Genomic DNA, 6,000 nt, shown 5'->3' with positions numbered 1-6,000 from the left:
CCTCAAAATCATCTTTGTTGTTATTTTTTCCCTCTGGAGACAAGATACTAAGTTGCAAAAATAAGAGGCTTTTTTCTTAATAGCACAATTCTATACTCTTGATTAAATTATATTATATTTGTTTTGTTTTTATATGTTTTTCAGTTATGTGTTTGTTATTTCTGCTATATTGATACTTTTCCATGGAGCCAATTTTTATCTTAATTAATATGCCAGTAACTCTCGTTACCTTGGAGGAATCAAATTGTCGTATTTCCTTATTAAATAGGATGCGATGGTCCAAAAGAGCTACTAACTCCTAACTTTCTGAGAAAAACTTATTGTAACCACATATCAGCCTGTTTCACATTGTCTGTCCTTCTCATATGACATCATGCCCAACAGATGTGGAGCAGGAATTGAAATTCCAGATTACATAGTCGTAAAGTCTTAGCCGCTTGTGATCTTTATTTGATTGTGGCAGCAACACTGGGTTTTCTTTAACTTGTCATTCCTTCTTTTGGGAAACGTGGAACTTCTGTATCTCATCAAAATAAGTTACGCAATTTCAACTTTGAGCAACTCATCACTAGGCATCAACATTAAAAACAGTTAGTTAAAAACCTGATAAAGCAAAAAAAATAAGTTAGTAACAAATATTTTAAAGAGTACTTTACTGGTTGCTTTCAGTTATTCTTTTATTCCCGGTGACTGCTTTATTTTTCCTTCTGTGGCTTTATGGCATAAAGTTGCATGCTTTTAAATCTCTTTGCTGGTACTGTTACACTATTATAAGGTTGTATTTGTTAATATTAGGTTAAACATTAGATAAGATGAACTAACAATAAACAACACTTCTATGCATTTATTAACATTAGTTCATGTTAATTTAAGTTTTTACTAATCATTTTTTAAATCTGAAAATCTGTTAAGATTAGTTAATGCACAATAAACCAATATGAACCATTGTACTGGCACTTACATTAACAAAGATTATTAAACGGTAAAACAGATATATTGCTGATGTTAGTTAATGCATTTAATAAGCACAACCATATTGTATAGTGTTGCATGTACATCTTTGTTAAATATGAGTCTGAGCAGTCACAATTCCTTAATGCGCACTATCCGTGTTAAGACTGCGACTCTTTAACACATAGTCCAGTTGTCGGTTTATCAGACAAAGTTTTTGCTGTAAATGACCAAAGCCACACAAGCAAAACTGTGAGGTTTGGTAAACTTAACTAATGTCAATAACAGAAAACAGCAGAGGGCATATAGACTTATTTCCTCACAGAAATATGCTGATTCCAGTGGATTACCAAGAGCTTCTATTCATAACCTTTGTTCACTCCATTTTCCATTTTTTTTAAATATAACGCTCTCCTTCACACTCTTAAAAGTAAAAGTGCTTAAAAGATTCTTCACAGTGATGCCATAGAAGAACCTTTTTTGTATAACCATTTAATAATCTGAAGAACATTTTTTCACCACAAAGAACATTTTGTTAAACAGAAATATTCTTCAGATGTTAAAAGTTATTTATGGAACCTTTTAGACAAAAAAGGTTCTTCTGCTTCGTGAAGCACCTTTATTTTTAAGAAGGTACATGAAAATCCTTTCAAATGCTCTTGTATTCATTATTAGACCAGTACCCCAATCCCCAAAAGTTACAGGGAAGATTAAAAAAAGAGGAAAATCTTGTTCTTATGTATTTGTGCCATCTGATTTTATTTTGTATTTCTGGTAAAAGAAGAAAACAGCATTTTGTAGTATTTTTGTTATTCATACAGTTGAAACCAAAATCTACATTTAATCGCCGAAATTAATTCCATACCATGAAACGAAAAATAAAATTTGAAATGAATTACAGTACATTACAGTGTGTTTGTGTCTTGCTGCATTTAACACTTTAAACATGTTGATAAGTAAATAATCATTACACAATTAATAACTACAAAAACTTCTAATTAATTTAAAAAAGACATAAATACATTATCACAAGGACAAACTTCCTGTTCCAGGTAAATAAATAGTATAAAACATGAAAAAATACAATATAATTAACATAAAATACAATAATGACATATAATATACAAATATCAAAATAAGGCAACGTGTTAACATTTTGATGTTAAGAAGGGCAATTGTCTTGTCGCTTTTGCAGGCACGTCATGATGACCTGAAGTAATCTTATTTTATTCCACAGAGAGAGTTGTTTGATTTCAGTGGGACAGGAAGGGTCAGGTGAACTGCATTTTTCTTCTTTCGAATGTCTTGGCGTCTGCAAATACAGAGATACAATTTAATGATCTGATTTTAAATACATTTTGCATCTTTGTAAAGCACGTTGGGATTACCTGTAAATTGTTAATAAGGCCGTCCATTTCCTTCTTGATCACAGTTTGGTCATCTTTTGGAAAAGTTACCCCACAGCTGTCGTAATCCTTGAGCTGCTTCAAAACATCACAACTTGACTGCAAAATAAAGATAATGTGAGCAACGATGCCAAAGCACCTCCAAAGAACTAAATTCGATAAGAAATGTAACTATAGCTGTCCAATGTAATTTAGTAACTTACCTCTTTACATTCATTTTCAGTGGGAATAGCATGTTTTGTCATTTGAAAAATCCTGGACTAAAAAAAACATAGATTACTTTGAGATAAACCAGTAATATCTGGTAAAAAATTGATTATGAAATAACGTTAAGTGAGATAATTTAAAGATAATTAAGACCACATTTAAATAAAACATATAGAGACACATACCTGTGCCGTCTGCTTGTTCAGTATTCCGTTTATCTTGTCAACCTGCCACATAATATTGCGGTCACACTTCCAGTCGTGCGGTGCAGAGCTTCCTGACTTCACACTTAGCATCAGTACCAAGACGTAAATCCCAGAATGCACTGTAGAAGCAAAACCCATTATTGAAAAGGTAGACAAAGCAAAAACATGCAGAATACATGTATACTTCATTTAACAAACCAAAAAAACTATCTCTCAGTCTCCCAGCTTACTTGTTGCTCCTTTTTGACACAAGGGTTAGTTTCTGTGTTCTTTGTCGTCCCTTGGGATGCTTACCTCTGTCCCAGTGCTTCTGTAAATGTTCTTGATACTTCATCTTATATATACTTGTGGTGTTGGTCCTCCAGCAGAGTTTCAGAGAAACATGTAATTGTATATGTATTGTCATGAAATGTCTGAGTGGGTGTTGATTGGTGATATTCGTTAGAATTTTCTTCAGCCTGCACTCCATTTAGCTGATTCTCACTTCCTTTACAAGAAAACAGTCACTGATGATGTCATTCTCGGATGGTTTTCATACCTGTCTCCCAACATGTTGCTTTTCCAGTCAACTACAATGCTTGCTGTTCCTTTGAAGCAAAACAACTTGTAAAACAACATTCACGAGTTAAATCCTTCCTGGTGGAAGATTTGTCCGGTCTATCACATCTCTCACAACATTAAAAAAGTACTTAAAACCCATCTCTTCTGTAAATACTTGAAAGAAAAAAGAAAGAAAACAAATATACTCTCTCTTTCTCTCAACAGGTATTGGTCTAGCTTTTGTTGAAACTAGTAACTTTGTATAAGCACCCAGGGGCGACGTATAGGGGGGAAAGTTAGGACAATTCCAAGGGCCCGTGACTGGCAGGGGCCCCAAAAATAAGTAAAAACTAATATAAAATTATCAAACCATCATCATTCAGTATATATATTTATATAATAATAAAATTAAGTAAAAGAAAAAATCCCCATTGACCTAAAAGTAAACATCCTTATTGACCAACCACCTGCATAAAATGGTTTGGTCCTGCTTTAGGGCTCTCAGTGACGGTGTTTAGTTGCAGTCAGTAGATGCGCTGGAACTACAGTGACCACAATGTTGCTTAGTAACTTTAAATCAAATTCTGGTTTTCCAAAAAGGAAAGAGAGGAAAGAGAGAGAGGAAAGACGAAGGAAAGGGTGTCAAACTGTAACCCACTTTTTCACCAAGAAAGGTGGGTAGCCTATTGTCTGTAAGTGTTACTTACCTGTTGGCTTAATGTCCATAGTGTAAGTTAGCTAGGCACAGACTAGTGTAAGCCTACATTTAATCACCATTTAATTAGTGCCGGGAAACGTTTAGCACTATAATAACCCTGGTGTGGAAATTCCATTTTACATGTCCACTTTATTTTCTTGTTGGCATATATGTGCAGCTAAGTAAAAAATCTGATGTTTTCATTGTTTTGAGCAGATGAAGTCTATTTATTTTGATTGAAAAGTTAATATATATTTAAGTTTGTTCGTTTTTCATTTTTTAAATCTTTCATTAATAATTAATAATAATAATAATTTTGTTAAGAGAATTTTTCATTTTGTCAAATTTTACAATAAAAATACGCTGAGACTGTAAAAGATAGCCTTCAGCACATTTTTTATTAATCTTGCATCAAATAGTGAACTGCATACTAGACTTGCATGTACAAATCACCAGCTGTAAATATTGTGCTAGTACTAGTGTTGAACTTCAAGAAGCAAGACAGTTGCAAGCCTTTAATTAGAGTTATGTAAAGCTTTTGATGGGACAGTTAGGTCCTAGAGATGTGGTGACAACAGCTGCGCAGAGGGGATTTTTTGTCATGGGGCCCAAAATTCCGGGCGGCGCCCCTGCACCTATTGTATTGTTGCTTCCATATGACATATCGCCTATGCTCGCTGAACTCTCTGTAAGGCGATTTGGATAAAAGCAGCTAATGAAATTTTTATTTAAATCAAAGCATTTTATTTTGTGTGCATACCACTGGGTCACTTTCCAGAAAAACTTTAGATTATGGCTTTCATGATCAGACTGGCACACGGTTATGGTGGCCAATATTATCACAATACTGTTTAACAAATACATAATGCAATAATATGTCAAATTAATCTTTAATTTTGTAAATGACAAAAACTTTGAACAGGTGCTTAATTAATAATAATTAATTAATAAATAAATGTCAGTCGTCACAGTTATTAATATCACGATTATATTCAATACAAGCAAATTGCAACACCCCTAGCAGAGATATTTTATTTTAAAAGGTCAGTTGCTTTATCAGCATTCATACGGCTCTGGAGAATAATACGAGACAACTTCACAATCTTTTTCAGTGTTTCTAAATTTACAATTTATAGGTCTGTGATCATGTAAAAATTATCCTTTTTGTTTGCATTTATTTGAAGAAAATAAAAACAGGACAAGCTTGACAAAATAATAATATATGCAATGTTTTCAGACCTCAAATGCTTCAAGGAAAACAATTTCATATTCATCTTTTAACAGCACCCTGACTTCATCAAAACTACTACAAATCTTGGCATGCTGTCAGTCTTTCACGTTACTGTTGAGTAACTATACCACATAGAAATTGTGATTTAATCACATCCAGAGCTGTATGTGCTTGTTGAACTCTAAATTTCAAAACCATTTTAATTGTCAGCTTCCTGTGTTCTGGGAAGGCTTACTACTACTAGATGTTTGAACATGGCTTCAAGGAATTACTTCAAAAAATACATGAGAGCTTTGATGGGATCAGGAACTTGGGTGATGTTTTAAATAGTCAGTCTAGTTCCTTCACAGTCTAGTTTCTTTTGTAAATAGAAAAAGGCTGAAAATGATAGGAGATTGCACGCTTGGTTGTCTGCTTTTGTGAAGTCTAAATTAAATATGTTAAATCAACATTTTGATCAACATTTTTTTACAGTCTTCATTTGAAACATCCTTCCAGTGCACTAGAATTGTTCATTTCCTACCAACTCAAAAAACATGATTTTAACAAAACAAAAGAAAAATCTTAACAAACGTTCTATAAGCCTATTTTTGTCTATAACACACATTAGGTCTACTACAGGTAGGGAATATTTAACATTCAAATGAAACATATTGCAATAATTTGTAATACATTGATATTTACCACATTGATATCTAACACAATAAAGTGTTTTACCCAACAGACTTTGACCAGTATTTATTAAATAAAAAAATGATTGTT

Source organism: Triplophysa dalaica, chromosome 2, assembly GCF_015846415.1.
Source record: "Triplophysa dalaica isolate WHDGS20190420 chromosome 2, ASM1584641v1, whole genome shotgun sequence".
NCBI classification, from domain to species: domain Eukaryota; kingdom Metazoa; phylum Chordata; class Actinopteri; order Cypriniformes; family Nemacheilidae; genus Triplophysa; species Triplophysa dalaica.
The sequence above is the reverse complement of the archived record's forward strand: the minus strand, read 5'-3'. Positions refer to the sequence as shown.